This window comes from Myotis myotis, unplaced genomic scaffold, assembly GCF_014108235.1.
Source record: "Myotis myotis isolate mMyoMyo1 unplaced genomic scaffold, mMyoMyo1.p scaffold_m19_p_3, whole genome shotgun sequence".
NCBI classification, from domain to species: Eukaryota; Metazoa; Chordata; class Mammalia; order Chiroptera; family Vespertilionidae; genus Myotis; species Myotis myotis.
The window spans coordinates 48,608,323-48,627,085 of NW_023416335.1; the positions used below are offsets into that span (position 1 = coordinate 48,608,323).

The 18,763-nt window shown below is 37.5% G+C and overlaps 1 pseudogene; it reads left to right on the forward strand.

Annotated features, from left to right (window-relative positions):
* The first annotated feature begins 1,085 nt into the window (after positions 1–1,085).
* LOC118649921 lies at positions 1,086–2,465 on the forward strand (annotated as a pseudogene).
* Positions 2,466–18,763: the final 16,298 nt, after the last annotated feature.

Consider the following 18,763-nt stretch of genomic DNA (forward strand, 5'->3'; position numbering starts at 1 on the left):
AACCTAGACACAGAACCTATACAGAACCTAGAGACAGAAGAACTTCACTGGAGAGAACATGGCAAAAGATCCTGGACAGAAACTGGCCACAGAACCTAGAGACAGAACCTAGCGAGAGAACATGGCAAAAGATCCTGGACAGAAACTGGCCACAGAACCTAGATACAGAACCTAGACACAGAACCTAGACACAGAACCTACACAGAACCTAGAGACAGAAGAACTTCACTGGAGAAAACATGGCAAAAGATCCTGGACAGAAACTTGCCACAGAACCTAGAGACAGAACTTAGCGAGAGAACATGGCAAAAGATCCTAGACAGAACCTGGCTACAGAACTTGGCTGGAGAAACTAGACAGAACCTGGCTGAAGAACCTAGAGACAGAACCTGGCTACAGAACCTGGATAGAACATGGCAAGAGAACCTGACTAGAACCTGGAAACTGAACCTGGCTGGAGAACCTGGACACAGAACCTGGCTGGAGAACCTAGCGAGGGAACATGGCTACAGAACCTGGCTGGAGAACCTAGCAAGAGAATATGGACACAGAACCTGGCTGGAGATCCTAAACAGAACTTGGCTGGAGATCCAGACCAGAAGAGGAAGGAAAGGCATTCCTTCCTCGCCGACTCTGTCCACACCTTTGGGGACCCCTGGACCTGCTGGGGTTGGACCCCAGCATTAATTGATATTTATTGCTTTAACTGCTAGCTTATTAGCATGCAACATGTAGTCTCAAATCTAATCAAGTCATTTGAAAATATATTACTATATTCTTATTTTGGCTAACAATTAACATTTTATAAAACCTCATGAAACAAATAATTAGAATGTACCTCAAAACAATCTTACACTGTGTTGATTGTTCATCAAAGAAGTAAGAGCGGTCCTGGATCTGTCAACAGTGTTTGGATGGAACAGACTCAGGGACACCGCTTCTTTCAGCCTCTGGCTACTCTCCTGCATCTTATCCAGTCACCACCTTCAGAACTACCTCCAGGACCAACTAACACACTGGTGGTTTTTTCTCCCTTAACTCCTTATTGCTGAATTCCACCGAGGTGGAGGCTGCAAGTCAACCGCCTGGCCAACCTGCACCTTCAGGCCTCCCACACCTACTTCTCTCTGGGCTTCTATTTCCACTATGATGATGTGGCTCTGGAGAGTGTTGGCCACTTCTTCCCTGAGTTGGCAGAGAAGAAGCACAAGGGCCCTGAGCATCTCTTAAAGTTGCAAAACCAGCACGGTGGCTGCATTCTCTTCCAGGATGTGCTGAAGCCTGCCCAAGATGAGTGGGCAAAACTCAGGTCTCCCTAGAAGCCACCCTGGCCTTGAAGAGGAAACTGAACCAAACCCTTTTGGAGCTGCATGCCTTGGGTTCTACCTGCCCAGACCCTCATCTCTGTGACTTCCTGGAGAACCACTTCCTGGATGAGGAGGTAAAACTCATCAAGAAGGTAGTCAACCACCTGACTAACATCTGCACGCTGGCCAGCCCTCAGGCTTGGCTGGGTATCTTCCAAAGGCTCACCCTCAATCACCACTAGGAACCTTTGGAGCCCAGAGGCCTTTGAGAGGCCCCTCTGTACTCCCCCAGTGTCTGGCTTTTACCTGAGCCTCTCCACGAAACTACTAGTCATTCTTTTAACCACCCTGAAGCCCTCTCCCATGCATTGGACCAAATGAAACAATAAAGCTTTTTGCAGCAAAAAATACATACATACATACATACATACATACATACATAAATAAATAAGAGAATATTTTGTTTTATGCAATATTTATGTATATAGATGATATATATACACATATGCACATATATATATATACATATATATATATAATATAAACTATTTTAAGTGACATAGATTCCTTTATATTTCTCATGTTCTTGGTACTGATAAAAGGTAAGTGTATCAAACATGTAAAAATGCACAAGAAGCAATAATCCTTGCAATAATATATTCCACAGTAAAAACTTCAATAAGAAAAAAGCAATACATTTGAAGATTTTCAAAGTCAGCAGAGTATTTAGTAGTTATTTAGACATGGTGATCTCATGGCTTGATTTATAACTCAAAAATAATAAATTTTTGTAATTTATCAAATGTTAAATGCTGACTTTCTGATCAAGGTTTCCAATGTATACGTCAATATGTTGGGTATAAACAATTGATTTTATTTGAAGTTACTATACAATAACTTAAAACTAGGTCCAGTTGAAATATTATAAGGGTGGAAATTAAACTATGAAGAAACAAATTAATAATGACAGAACATCAACTTAGCACATAATGCAAAGTGTGTGAATCGTGACAACTGGATCAATTATGTGTTGATTATTTTCCTGAACACCAATAATAGCCCACAAAAAAACAAAACATATTCCAGCTTTCAAGAATGTGACGGTATCAATGGAAACATAACTAACCTGGGATTATGTTTCTTTCTTTTACAGTGTAAGCTAGAAAATAGAAGGCTATTTTTAGAATATTGTATCAAATGTTTTTTTTATCTAATAACTAGAGGCCCGGTGCACGAAATTCATGCACTGGAGGTGGTATCCCTTAGCTCAGTCTGCACCCTCTCCAATTTGGGACATCCCTCTCACAATCCGGTACTGCTAGTTCCTAACCACTCACCTGCCTGCCTGCCTGATTGCCCCTAACCACTTCTGCCTGACAGCCTGATAGCCCCCTAACAATTCCTCTGCCGGCCTGATTGATGCTTAACTGCTCCCCTGCCAGCCCAATCACTCCCAACTGCCCTCCCCTGCAGGCCTGGTCACCCCCAACTGCCCTCCACTGCTGACCATCTTGTGACAATGTGGGAGTGGCCATCTTGTGAAGATGTGGAGGGCTGCCATCTTATGACCACATGGGTGAGTCCATCTTGTGGTGCCCATCTTGTGATGATGTGGGAGTGGCCATCTTGTGACATGAGGGTGTGAGGGTCAATTTGCATATTATCTCTTTATTATCCTATATAATAAAAGGGTAATATGCAAATTGCAGAACGACCAGTCACTATGACACACACTGACCACCAGGGAGCAGACACTCAAAGCAGTAGTTGACCCCTGGTGGTCAGTGCACTCCCACAGGGGGAGCTCTGCTCAGCCACAAGCCGGGCTGATGGCTTAAGTGCAGCAGGCAGTGGCAGGAGCCTCTCCTGCCTCCTTGGCAGTGCTAGGGATGTCCACTGTGGCTTAGGCCCTAAGCTGTCAGTCAACATACCCCAAGGGTTCCTGGGCTGCCAGAGGGATGTCAGACTGCCAGCTTAGGCCTGATCCTCCAGGGAGCGGACCTAAGCTGGCAGGTGGACATCCCCGAGGGGTCCCGGGCTGAGAGAGGGCACAGGCCAGGCTGAGGGACACCCCCAAGTGCACAAATTTTTGTGCACCAGGCCTCTAGTATAGGATAAGCTATCTGTAGTAGAAAAACTTCCCATATACCAGCCATCATTCTTGAGTCAGCAAAACTAAAACTTGCTGGGTGATAAAAATTTCAAAGATATAAAAGAGATTTAAGGAAAATACTTACATAATTGATAAATCCAATGGAAATCATATCAGAACTATATTATAATATAGTCAAGATTTATTATGTATATTTTTCCAGTCACTGCTCTATGTCTTTAATATATAATATGTATTACATTTGTTACAATAATTATATGAACAAAATGTTATTGCTAGTTTTCTAATGAAGATAACTTCAGAAATGAAATATTTTCCTGTGATGCAGGACACATAGCTCATAAGAAAGGTAATCTAGTTACTAAACCATTCACTTTGCCTTAACGGACTGAGATATTACCACTGTTCACTAAGGCCCACCAATATTTAAATCTATGTGCCATTATAAAACACACTGAGAAAACACAGGAGTGGTCAACGAATTAAGGGATATTTTATTATTAATCTAATCTAATAAAATATAATATTTTAACCGATAAGAGAATAATTATTTCCTTATATTTTAAAAAATGAATAATAAGGGAAAAGAAGAAAAAAGAAACTAATTATAGCCTGACAGCAGAATTATTAAACAGAACTATTGAATTTTCTTTGCAAATTAAGCATCAGTGTTATATGAATAAAACCACAAGGAAGATTGAATCTTAGTAGAGAAAGGTGCACATTGCTAAATAAATACAGGTAACATATATACATAAAAGGTAGACGTTAGTTAAATAACTATAATGGGTGCCCAAAGCAAATAATTGCCATTCAAATAAAGCAATCAGTTATGCAATTAAGACAAATAAATGAATCATTTTAGTAATAAAAATAGCATTGTTATGCCATTCATTGTTCTAAGAATTTTGCATTAAACCACTAGAGATCCACAATAAATTTATAAGTTGATATTTTTTGCTACACTGGCTTTGCAAGTTATAAAACTGGGGCCAAAAAAAGGTATATAATGTGCTCCTTTTGAGAAAAAAGAATCATAAATCTATCTGCTTCTTCAGTAAGCATTCCTAATGCCTACTTCTTCTCTATTAGGAGACAGAATTTAGCAATATTTTAAGCAACTTCACTCAAATAAATATCTTCATGACTTCACATGGGGAACGGTTTATTGCATAAACCAAAAACACTAACTGTAAAAATTATTCGTAAGTAGATTAAAGCAAAATTGAAATATTTCAGTTATTAAAAAATATGTCTCACCTTGTAAAATAACATAAAAAAGGAGAAGTTGTATACTAAGTAGAAGTCTGAAGCTAAGAATACTCATTCTAAACTCCAGCTTAAGGACAGGAACCTGAAGTTAAATCCAAAGGAAGAAAGAAAGCTGCATAGCAACTGGGAACTTATTCTAAACAAAGAAACCCACTGGTGCAATCTAGTGTATAGTCTAGAAAGGCTACTTATTTTTCTTCTTTGTTTTTAAGCTAACTTTTTAATTTTTTTATTGATGACAGTATTACAGAAGTCCTCTATTTTTGTTCCCCTTTTTTCCTCTTCCACCCAGCCCTCACCCCACCTTAGGCCTTTACCATATTATTGTCATTATAGAGGGACTATGCATATATAGGGTGTCCCCCCAATAAATGTATATACACACTATGAATAATTATAATGGCAGTGTTTATTAAAATATGTTTCATTTTCAAAATTGAGCTATCAGCCGAAACCAGTTTGGCTCAGTGGTTAGAGCATCGGCCTGCGGACTGAAAGGTCCTAGGTTCGATTCCGGTCAAGGGCATGTACCTGGGTTGCGGGCACATCCCCAGTAGGAGATGTGCAGGAGGCAGCTGATTGATGTTTCTCTCTCATCGATGTTTCTAACTATCTCTCTCCCTTCCTCTCTGTAAAAAATCAATAAAATATATTTAAAAAAAAAATTGAGCTATCAGTTATTGCAGTGTTTATACATTTTTCGGGAGACCCTGTATGTTCTTTGGTTGATCTTTTCCTGTCCCCCTCACCAACCTCCCATCTAGATCTATCAATCTGTTCCATGCCTCCATGCCTCTGGGCCTATTTTATTCATCAGTTTTTTTTATTCATTAGATTCCCCTTATAAGTGAGATCATGTGATATTTGTCTTTCTCTGGCTTACTTTACTTAGCATAATTATCTCCAGGTCCAACCATGCTGTAAAATAGGGTAAGAGCTCCATCTTTTTCACAGCTGCATAGTATTCCATTAAGCAAATGTATCCATTCATCTATTGGTGGGCACATAGGCTGTTTCCAGGTCTTAGCTATTGTAAATCATGCTGCTATAAATGCAGGGTGCATCTATTCTTTCTGATTGGCAAGTGCTGGTGAGGCTGTGGGTAAAAAGGTACACTGCTGGTGGGAATGCAGACTGGTGCAGCCACTGTGGAAAATAGTATGGCGTTCCCCCCAAAAAATTAAAAATGGAACTGCCATTTGACCCAGAGATCCCACTTCTGGGAGTATACTCTAGGAGAGCTATTTCTAAGTGAAATAATACATAGCAGCTAAATCCAAGGTTGCTTTTTTATTTTCTTGGCACTTGCACAAACGTGGCAATAAAAAAGGTGTCTATTACCCTCCTATTATATACTAGAGGCCCAGTGCACAACATTCATGGGGGGTGTTGGGATCCCTTAACCCGACCTGCACCCTCTCCAATCTGGGAGCCCTCTCCAATCCAGGAGTTTCTGTCTGTCTTTGCAATCATATGAGCGAATTTTCTGAGACCCCAACTCAGTTTTGTTTGTTGCTCACAGAATAATAGAGGCATTTTTTTTTCTTTGCTTTATTGGTGAAGATTTCCTGGAAGTTTTAGGATATCTTTCCTTTAATTTTTCCTAGACACTCTGATTTTACTTATGTCTCTCACCTTTGCTTTCCTTCCATCCCCCACCAAAATAGTAACTTGCTCCAGGCTCACTTTGCTCTAGTGTCTAGGAGATCCATCTGCCACCAGAACTATGATTCCCAGCATTCCTGGTGCTCCCTGCGCTCTTGGTTTTCCCTTCCTGCTCTGTCTCCATCCCATGGCCTCCTACTCTGCCAAGTCCTCCAAGCCTCCAGCTCTTCCCCTCTGCTCTCCCTCTGGTGGCTTGGGGAGCCAATTTCCCCAAGCCGCTCCACTCTCCACCAGCCCTCCTGCTGCTCTCCGCCAGGTACCTGTGTATGCAAATTAACCCACCATCTTTGTCAGGTTAATTTGCATAACCACTCCTGATTGTCTGGTGAGCATAGCGGAGGGATAGTCAATTTACATGATTCTCTTTTATTATATAGGATACCTCTGTATCTCAACCTAGTTTTTCTAAATAGGACTATCACAATTTGAAATTCCTTCTCAATCCAAATAGAGTTTATGGTATGAAAATTCCAAAAACTTTAAGGATGTGTAATTCAAGGGTGAAAAAATTGCTGCATATGAACATCAAAGGGGCAATTTTTCTGCACAGAGAAAGAAGCAACACAGATAGATGAGAAATTCATAGATTCACCATTGTCAAAAGTCAAAGCTTTTCCTTAGCTTCAGGAATATCTCTATTCTATATTCTGGAACAAAAAATAGAGTCCATCCTGACTAACGGATGTTCTCCATTTCTTACAAATGACAATGCTGATTAAAATATCCAAAAGAGATAGCTGTTTCAGTTTATGATGTAGAAAGTCACATTGAAGATTACTTACTAATCCTGGATGTTCTTCTGGAGTGATGAGAATGTCTTGAAGTTACAGAGACATGATGATCACATAACACTATGAATGTCCTACATGCCACTGAATTGTCCACTTTAAATGGTTCATTGTATGTTATGTGACTCTCACCTCAGTTAAAAACATCCAAGGTGGTTAAGAAAATAAGTAAGAAACCATTTCTTCCTCTTAAAAATTCACAGAAAAATATGAATATCTATGCTTTCCTTTATGGTGTATAAAATATATCATTTTTATCAGAGAGATACACAATTATTATTTGAGTCTAGGTGGTAATCCAGTCATTTTGTCCTACCCAGTATATTTAATAAGAGTTATAATTATTTCAAAAATCTAATCTAGCCCTAACCGGTTTGGCTCAATGAATAGAGCATCGGCCTGCGGAATGAAGAGTCCCGGGTTCGATTCCAGTCAAGGGCATGTACCTTGGTTGCGGGCACATCCCCAGTAGGAGGTGTGCAGGAGGCAGCTGATCGATGTTTCTCTCTCATCGGTGTTTCTTACTCTCTATCCCTCTCCCTTCCTCTCTGTAAAAAATCAATAAAATATATTTAAAAAAAAAACAACTAGTCTATACAGTCAAAGCTGAAAAGGAAATATCCTCTAATGAAAATTGCATTTTTACTTCTGCTTCTCATTCACTTTAGTCATTCAGTGTGTATTGTTGCTGGACTTAAAAATTGTTTGTGGGCAAAATAGCTGACAGGCAAATATTCTCAAAAGTGTTCTAAATTAGCACTAAATTTAAATCACCTCTATTATAAAAGGCTTTCTTCAGCAGATCTGGAAAGTTTATATAAGATTTTCTACTGGACTATTTAAATGACAATCTCATCTGGAAAGAGTATTATATGACTAGCAGGCAGGAACAAATAGCAAATTGAGAATTTGCAGAAGCATATTTATATATGATTTTTTATACTTACACACACACACACACACACACACACACACACACTCACTTGAACAAAACCAATGATAATTTAAAGCTATCAAAATCATATGGAGCCCAGCCAGTGTAACTCAGTGGTTGAGCACCAACCCATGAACCAAGAGGTCACTGGTTCAATTCCAGGTCAGGGCACATGCCCGGGGTTGTGGGCTTGGTCCCCAGTAGGGGGCATGCAAGAGGCAGTGATCGATGATGTTGCTCTCTCCCAGATGTTTCTCTCTCCCTCTCCCTTCTTCTACCTGTAAAAATCAATAAAAATGTATTTTTAAAAATCGCATGGAGATTCCAAGTACGATGCAAAAAGAAGTAAATAAACATGTACCTTTTAGTGTGTTTCATAGGAACTAGAAATATTTTCAATAGCTCTCTGACTATAATCCAAGTATCTGAAACAGCTTTCTATCATACAGTAAACACACCTATATAGAAAAAAATAACTACTTAATTACCATGAACTTTAAACTAATTTTGTATCAATGGCATTAATAACTTTAAAAAGATTTCTTCGAAGAAGCTGAAAAATAACTTAGGCATGCAGACATCTTTGACGTTACACAAAGACAGCTGTTTTGTATCAATGAACTCACATTACTAGAGTTCAAAAGCATTAACCTCTAATTTAAAATGACATTTAATAAGTCAACAGTAAAAATAAGTGCATCTGGACATGTAATTTATAAGGTTCCTATTACACACAAACTAAAAAAATTAGATTGTGCCATTTATACCATTCCAGCTTTTGATTTCCGGGATGTAAACAAAGAAAGTGTATATAAATTATGGTTATACTGATAATGATTTTTATAAAAATTTAGGGAAATAAAAACATAACCAAATTATTTATATATCATTCCTCTTAAAATGTTGTTGATGATATGTAATAATATAGAAACTAAGAAGAGTAGTTGAAAAATATCTTAACATATCTAAATACTACCTGTTACCTTCAATACTACAATTCTGCACCAACACAAAATCATTTTTATCCTGTAAATTTTGTGATAATCCTCTTAGAGTAACTCTTCTTCTGGGTTTCTCCCATTTTATTTCTTCTTAATGCAGCTATTATAATCCTCTTAAAATTTAAAGCAGATCATATCTCTCCTGTGCTTGCAATTACATACTGTCTTCACATCACATTTCATGATATAGTTATTAGACTGACCTATAAACTACACAACAAACCTGGTTCCATGCTATTTCCTATTTCAGTCACTTCATCTTTTATTTGATTTCGCCTTGTTCGCTTTATTCCTAGCAAAGTGTAGTGAAATTTAACAGCGAGATATTCGCTGGAACAATAGAAAGGCTTGATTTATCAATAGTTTAGAGTGGAAGACGACAATGATGCCATTTTCATGAAATATAAGGTGGTCAGTTTTTCATGTGTAAAATTTAAAAAAACTAAATATTTAAATGGAAATCCTGAGTTGGCATATAAACACCAAATAATAAATGGTTTTTCACTGAGCTTATCACATAGGAGACTACCTAAGGTGTCCTTGGACACTCTATGTTTATTTTCTAGTCCATACATATACTTAGCATGTGGAGGAAGCTTTACATTGGTTTCTATATTGAACCTTTGTGTTAGGAAGTCCTAGAAGAAAGCCTCTCAAACTTCTGATCCTCTGGCCAAGACAGCATATCCAAAGCAAAAGTGCATTCTAGAAAGATTTACATAGAAAACATCAAAATCAAGAATCTTAAAGATGCAGAGACTTGTACTCATCATTGCTTCTTTTAATCCACTCTACAGAAAACAGAAGAGTACAACAACATTAATCATCGAAGAGACAAAAATGCTGTTGTACCAGATGTTATATTTTATCTGCAGCAGATCAATACATCCTCTGACATTTTGTATGTAGCTTTTAGTTGGGAAAATGTTTTCTTTTTCCTTGATACCCTTTAACAAGAAGGATTTTTAAAAATCATCTTTACAAGACAAAGTTAGTAGTGCATCTTCAATGTCCTGTTGTAATATTCTGCCTCCTCTTCTGTTCTTGGATATAATGTATTCTGTAGGGTTCTTAATCATTCTGATATTCTGTGTTAATGACATTATGCTATATTTTAACTGATGAGTAGGAAGTGGCAAGAACCTTGAATTCTCTAGTAAAACATCACGCTTGCCAGAGTGTCAAGATGATTTCTCAGATGTTTAAAAGGATTAAATATTGGTGAAGATTTTAAAGGATTAAATATTGAATAATGTTGAATATTCTAACGTAAAGCTCCTTCCACTCCCTAAAAACTGACTTATACCACTGAGAAATAGACATTTGATTCACCTCATTGGATTTTGGAGGCAGTATATATCATACGTGGGGTTATTATCCTCATCTGTTTAATAAGTGACTAGAAATTCTGTTAGTTCAGAATGTGCCTCAAAGCAAGAAAGATCTCTTCGGTAAGAACAGGATGCAGAACAGGCTGTTTTGCTTTAGCACCACAGACCCTGAAGAACCAAGGTGAGACAGATGTGCGTTGTTGAGGTGCAAGTTGTGTGACAGCCCATTAAGAGAGTAGTGTCTCAGGTTCCTAGTGTGCTGAGACAAAACCATGCCCTCAATGGCACAAAACAAACTTCCTCTGTAGGAACAGTTAATAGGATAAAAACGGTAGAGAATGTGTGTTTGATCATAGGACACATATTGACTATGTAAGCATAGCTTTCCACTATGGTACTGGGTGTTATTGCATCCACTGATTCATAATTTTAGGAAAGCATGTGAAAATCCACTATACTATGGAAGTGGGACACATTTGAAACTAGCCTTAAGCAGATGTAGAAAAATGGGGCTCAGACTCTCAGGTCATTAATTTCCTCTCTAGTGAGAAATCAATATTAAAGCATGCATTAGGCCCCTTTTCTATCCAATTTGAATGGAACAGTAAGTAGATTGCTCTGCCCATCAGTATGTCTACGTAAGTCTTTGATCCATTTTGAATTAATTTTTGTACATGGGGACAAACTGCAGTACAGTTTCATTAGCTTGCATGTGGCTTTCCAGTGTTCCCAGCACCATTTATTGAAGAGGCTATCTTTACTCCAATGTGCATTTCTGGTTCCTTTGTCGAAAATTATCTGTTCATATAGGTGTGGTTTTATAGCTGGGCTCTCTATTCTGTTCCATTGATCTGTGTATCTGTTTCTCTGCCAATACCATGCTGTTTTGATTATCGTAGCTCTGTAGTATATTTTGAAGACAGGTAGTGCAATACCTCCAGCCTTGTTCTTTTCTTTTCAGGTTTTGGCTATTCTGGGTCTTTTGTGGTTCCATACAAATCTGACAATTTCTCGTTCTATTTCTTTAAAAAATGACATTGGGATTTTGATGGGGATTGCATTAAATTTGTATATTGCTTTGGGTAAAATGGCCATTTTAACTATGTTGGTTCTCCCAATCCATGAGCATGGGATATTTTTCCATTTTTTTGTGTCTTTTTCAATCTCTTTAATAATGTTTTGTAATTTTCAGTATATAGTTCTTTCACATTCTTTATTAAGTTTATTCCTAGGTATCAGAAAGCCTTCTCAAGCAACACAATCTGAGAATTTACAGAATGCCTTATTCAGATCAAAAGGCTAATCTATGCTAATAAAAGGGTGATATGCTAATTAGAGCGAATGTCTTCTGGACGTCCTTCCAGACAAAGCCGCAGCAGCTGCCTGAGGCTCAGGCAAGCCACGGTGGTTGCAAGGGCCGAGGCTCAGGCAGCGCGGCGGCCGGCAGTGGCTGCAGCAGAGGTGTGATGGGGGCGTTGCCTTCCTATGATTGGCTGGGTTGCCTCCCACAGAGGGAGGCCAGAGGCAGCAGCAGGAAGGGGGTGATGAGGGCAGTGCCTTCCCCTGATCAGCAGGTCGCCTCCCACAGAGGGAGGCCAGAAGGTCAGTAGAACATCCCCTGAGGGCTCCGGGACTGTGAGAAGGGGCAGGCTGGTCTGAGGGACCCCCTCCAGTGCACAAATTTTCATGGACTGGGCCTCTAGTCCTATATAATAAAAGCCTAATATGCTAAGTGTCCGATTGTCCAGTGACTGGTCAATTGTTCAACCAATAAAGTGTAATATGCTAAGGATATGCTAAGTCTGCTCAACCGCTCGCTATGACATGCATTGACCACCAGGGGGCAAATGCTCTGACCAGTAGGTTAGCTTGCTGCTTGGGTCCGGCCAATCGGGACTGAGCTAGATGGGCCATACATGCCCTGAAGCCCTCCCACAGTCCCTCCCTGGCCCTGATCGTGCACCGGTGGGGTTCCTCAGCCTGACCTGTGCCCTCTCGCAATCCAGAACCCCTTGGGAGATGTGGGAGAGCTGGTTTTGTCTTGCTCCTGCAGGCCACTCCCCTCGAGAGGGCACCAGACACAGGGCTCATGGCTGGTGAGCACTGCTATGGTGGCACAAGCCTCTCTTGATTGGGCCTGATTGGGTGGGAGCCTATGGCAGATACAGTGGGGCCAGGATGAGCGGGAGTGGCAGGTAAGAGCTGCAGGAGCTGTAGGCGGCATTGGACTGCGGGTTTTGGCCCAATCTCCACAGGCCACCCAGAGGGGCCCCACCCATTCACGAATTCATGCACCAGGCCTCTAGTTTTATCATTAAGAATAAACAATAGTGGGATAACAATGATGTGGTTCACTGATCTTACCACATATCGCATTACTGAAGGGCAGCAAGACTATTAAACCTGGGCCTGTATGATGGCTCATTAAAGAGAATGCACCTTAAAAATTCAGGTGCTGTCCTACAAATTCCAATGTATGTCCTGAATTATCAGTGAATGTATAGTGTTGTGTTTCACATGCCACAATATACACATGAGGTCAAGAAATTAAGGGAATAAGGGAAGTTTTGTTCCTTATACTATTATGCCCAGGGACCTACTTCTGAATATTTTGTTCCCCATCCTAGAAACCTAAGACCTTGGCAGATTAAATTTCTTGATCCCTTGAGGAGTGCAGGGCATTTCTGTCCATGGGAAAGGACTTCACTCATGTGGAAGTTAAGCTGTGATGCTAAACTGAAAACTTTGGATTCTGCATGCCATCAGGTATGTCAGTGTGTGGACACAAAAATTTATTCTGGTTTCCATGAAAAACTAGATTAGTTACTAAATAATGGACAGGGCAAGATTTTATATGAAACTGAGGGGATTCGATGGGGTGTGTCTTGGTGCTTTCATGTTGTTCTAATTATGAATAATGAATTTCAGCATTCATTGCCTGAGAACAGTATAGCTTCAAAGGCTCAGTGCCCACAGGCAAGCAAATGATACCATTTGAAATGACATCTAAGCATAAGGAAAATCTAAATTTTTGGTTCAGTAGAGAAATGATGAATATCAACTACAAATTTAGAATTACCTTCAGCTGCTGGCCATAGTTTGGGTTGCCATCTCACCGTAATTATTTTAAGATATTGCAACTGGCCACTTCTTTGGAGGATTGAATTTTCACTTATTCTATCATGAAATATGTGTGGACATGTTACTCTCATATTCTTAGAAGAGAGCTAAAACCTATAGGAGAGTGCTAATTAATCTGAGTGTTGCCAGGGAAAGACTGTATCCCAATCATAATACTCCCCTGATTAATTTGGTGCCTCCAGTCTCTTCATCCTGCTCATCGAAAAGCATCCCCTATTGCCATCATGATGTAATTTCTGATCCTTAGTAGCATTCAGAATACTCTGGGCTGAGGGAAGGCATCTCTGTTCTCCTTGTAGAACTTATCCAGAGCTGACAGAGTCATGATTTTCCAGTCCAGCGAGACTCAAGAATCTACTTCTAGTATCAGAATATAGGTCATATGTCAGGTGAGCTATAAAGTTACTCAAGGGAATGGTCAATAATACCACAAATTTTTCCTAGAAGTACAGGGCAATTAGTACTTCTCAGAAAAACATTGACCAAATAATTTTTTTAATAACAAAAAAAGCAAAAGAAGCCAGGGTTATAAAGCCCTCTCTCTTTCTCTCTCACTCTTGCCATCAGATTGTTCAGAATGGGTAAAGAAGTAGCTGTCACTCATGGCAACTGAAAGGGTAGTCATCTGATAATCTGTGTGGCTTACATAGTGGCTTTGTTGTTGTCTCCATTCAGAAAAGATTATAGAGTCATGCTGTTTTAGTATTACTTCATCATAGTCAAAGAGTGACCTGGTCTGATTGGTGACTTAGGAAAGTGTTTATGTTCAATAGGTGACTGTCATTGCTTAGTTATGGGTGCCAAGATAGCTCCTTGCAACAACAAAGGTCTATTAGCACCAGTCCAGCTTCTAACTATCTCTTTCTTATAGCAGTAGCAGCTAGTTATCATTACTATCCATGAGTCTATGGGTTAGCGCGAAATTCTTCACACACAGCATGATTCACACCTGTGTCTATAGTTAGGTGTGAATAGAGAGGTATGATAACATTACAAAAGTTTGTGGTCATTAATATGTGATCTGAATATCTACAGCCCGGTTATAGCATGATTCACACCTGTGTCTATAGTTAGGTGTGAATAGAGAGGCATGATAACATTACAAAAGTTTGTGGTCATTAATATGTGATCTGAATATCTACAGCCCGGTTATAAGTCCATGATCACATTGCAATTGCCTTGGTAAACATTTACTGCTTGCATTCCTTGGGGAATTCACTTGACTTCTATAAATAATCAGTTTCTCACAAGGGAAATTAGAGACCAAAGTGGTAATCACTCCATAATAGGCCTATTGTGAGGAGGAAACAAGTTCAGAAACGTAAAAACTCTTAACACAGTATCTGGCATAATATTAAGTATTATTACCTTTTACACAAGTAAAATCTTTAGGTCTACTTACCCAAGATTCAATTTGATTAGGGTTACCAGATTTCTACGTAAAATATGACATCCACTTAATGTAAATTCCAGGTGAATAAGTAATAAATTTTTAGTATCTGTATGAAATATCCAATATTTGGGACATGCTTATGCAAAAAATCATAGTTTATCAAACTTAAGTACATGTTTTGTCTTTTATTTGGCAACCCTATATTGGAAGAAACTCTTACATCATTCTTGCTACATATTTATTTGTTAGAATAATTATGGGATAAAATGATGCTGGGGAAAAGCTTGAATAAATTATTATGAAAACATATCCAAATTATATTTTGTAAATATACCTATGTTTTATTTGCACATAATTAATAAATTTTACCGTAAAATTTAAATAGCACAGTTCATAATTTAGAATACTTTAAATTTTCAATTTAATATCTAGAATGTATATGATTATGGGACATTTACTTAGCCATATCTAGTTCATTGTTAAAATGGTAATAAAAATTATTTTTCTTTTGTAGAGTCAGTAAGAATTAAAATATTTGTTACATGTAAATTTCCTTATTTGGTTTTTGTTTGTTTTTAGGTAATACATGTACCAGAATGAGCCCTCAATTAGTGTTAGTTACCATATTAGAGATTTTAAAACATTCATCTTATTCATAATTGCAGACATGCAATTTTATCTGTTAGTCCTCTTACTGATCTCTATTAGCTCATAAGAACTAATTTCAATCCATATCTGGTAAAGCATTTTGGGTGAGGAGCAGTTTAACCTTTCCCTGTCAAGTCAACATTTTTCAGTATAAAAAATAGTCTATTTTATGTAGTTTATCAGTTATATCAGGATTTAAACTCAGTCAATTCCCAGTTAATCTCCTTTAAAAGGCAATTATCTTTGTATACTATTTTCCTTCCCAGTGGGACTTATAAGTAGAGGGAAAATTATGTATCACCAGGAGGCAAAATAGGGGTGTTGTCTTCATTGATTCCAGGGAGAGGTTTTACCCAAATTGATCTTTGGGTGCTGTCCTTTGTACATCAGCATCACGTATTGGTTTGACCACTCTCACATATACTGTGGGTGTGAGCTGACATTTACTGTTTTTCTTTATAGTCCTACAAAAAATAATCTATAAAACATCTTTGTTCCCTTCTTAGAGCTGTTCACATCTGTCAGCTATCTTTGTCTTTCCATAGCAAGAACAAACTAAACAGTATAGAAGCAATGATGTAGGGCTTACTTTTGCCTAAGTACACCATACCTTTTTTTATCTTCTAAAGTGAAATCCGGATATTAATTCATGACAACCTGACAGGTGCTTTGTCCCTGGAGTTCCAGATTCCTGTTAACTTGTCCTCAAATCTACTAGAAGGGTTCCTTTTCTATTTAATTAATCTTCCAAACCTTTTAGGTTTCAATACATAAAGAATAAGGACCAAAATTTCATTAACTATACTCATTCCAGAAAAGAGATCAATGCACTTCATATTGAAAATATATGGTTAGATTGCCAAATCCTGTTTTTCTTATTTAATATAATATTTTAAGCCAGAAAAATCTAAATATTTCCCAAGCTATTTCTCTACATTCATCCATCTAATCCACCAATTATTTTAAATTTTTGTAGTATGTCAAGATCTTGGCTAGTGACTAGAAATACAAAAATAATAACATAATATTATTCCATCAAAGACCTCAAAATTTCGTGACGTAAATGCAATTTGCCTTTCTTTGTAATCAATGATACTTAGAAATAAAATAAACTATGCTTTTCTGTATGCAGATGATGATATTGCTTTAAATTACCTTAAGTGAACTTTAATACTAGTACACTTCAAATTGTTACCCTTAAAATAAAATGGTACATAAATATATCAGAAGCAAATCTCAGCTTTATGTTTATTCAAAACAAAATCACAACCTGTTTTGGCAAGAATATTAGACAAATTTTCCAAGAAGAAATGTTAATGCATTCAAATATATTCAGTTATTTCCTAATAGCAGTGTATTTATCTATATCAATATGCAGATTATTTCAAATAATAGAATTTCTCTTTCAGCTAATTTGTTAAATTTGATTTGCCACTATATAAATGAATCATTTTATATTGTATATTCTATGTTCAACATATTGCAGTCCAAATTTTTTATCACACAGAACATGAATAGAGCTTATAGGTTTATGCCCTAAAGTTGATATATTTAATAAGTTGGAGAAAATGTCGGCGTATCAAGTAAGAGAAGGAAATAAACATTCTTTTCATCGTAAGTCTTGTTTGACCTCTTCTTTTCTGTGCTGTCATGATCATCTTATGGTTTGTCATATTTTATAAGCCTCAAACATGCAATTATACTTTCTCTTCTTTATCATCATTAGCATTTGTAGCTTTACTTATTGCTTTGTGAATCTCACCAGCTTGCTATATTTGTGAGCATTAATTTAGAGTAACTTATTTCTGTTTTTCAAAAAATTATTTTTAAACTAAGAAGAGCACACCAATTTAACAGATAAATAACTAATGCTAATTTTTGTAGTCCAGCTTATTTTTAAGTTTTTACTCTAAAATCCAAAAGAAAAACCCCAGGCATATGTTAGTAGATAATATTAATATTGACATATTAATTTTAATCTGCCTGTAATTTGGAGCTCAACACAAAATCATAATTTTCCTTTTCCCTTATAAAATTGCATCAAGTTAGATATGCTATAATATTTTATGAGTTTTCAATCACCTGACTGTTCCCAACTGGCCACAAACATTTTAAATATTAATTTGCCATCCTTAATTTTTGTATTTTACACATTTTTAAAGTTCAGTACAATTTATTTCTTAAAACATGATGAAATATATTTAATTTCTTTTAGGATACTGTGAACAACTTCTGAATTATATTTATTTGGTCACTGGCTGGGTAGTTCAGTTGGTTAGAAAATTGTCCCTATGTGGCAAGGTTACAGGTTTGATCCCCCATCAGGGCATATACAGGAATCAACCAATGAATGCATGAATAAGTGGAGCAATAAATCTCTCTCTCTTTCTCAAATCAATAAATAATTTAAAAATATATATACAGGAATTTGGAATGTTCCAAAACTTGGAATATTAATACCATTTCAATAGCATTCAGTAGAAGTAACTTATTCTACTTATAATTTTTTTTATTGATCACTTACAATTTATGTGTGTACTCTACTAGCAATAAAGTTATTTTCAGGTTATTTTGGCACCAGTTCTTACTCTAAATTATCTGAGATATTTCAAATGTGTCCATACTAATCTTTCCTATTAAATCAAATTATATAAGTAAAGTTACAGGAAATTGAGGAAAATAATAAGATATAACTCTTCATGTCAGCAAATGTAGTGATTCTATTCACATCAATGCAAACATCATTACAAAAATAAATGGATTCCCCAATATTTAGTCCATCATTTAGAACTCGAATTTAGCATATTAGAAAAAAAATACATGCAGGATGAGTAGAGGGGGTAAAGAGTGGGAAAATGGGGGACATCGGTAATAGTGTCAACAATAAATAAAAATTAAAAATGGCTGTTACAACCTAACTGGTTTGGCTCAGTGGGTAGAGCGTCGGCCTGTGGACTGAAGGGTCCCAGGTTCGATCCCAGTCAAGGGCATGTACTTTGGTTGCAGGCACATCCCAGCAAAGGGTGTGCAGGAGGCAGCCGATCAATGTTTCTCATCAATGTTTCTAACTCTCTATCCCTCTCCTTCCTCTCTGTAAAAAATCAATAAAATATATATTTTAAAAAATGGCTGTTACAAGTACTTCTCTGTAGCATACTTTTTAAATTCCA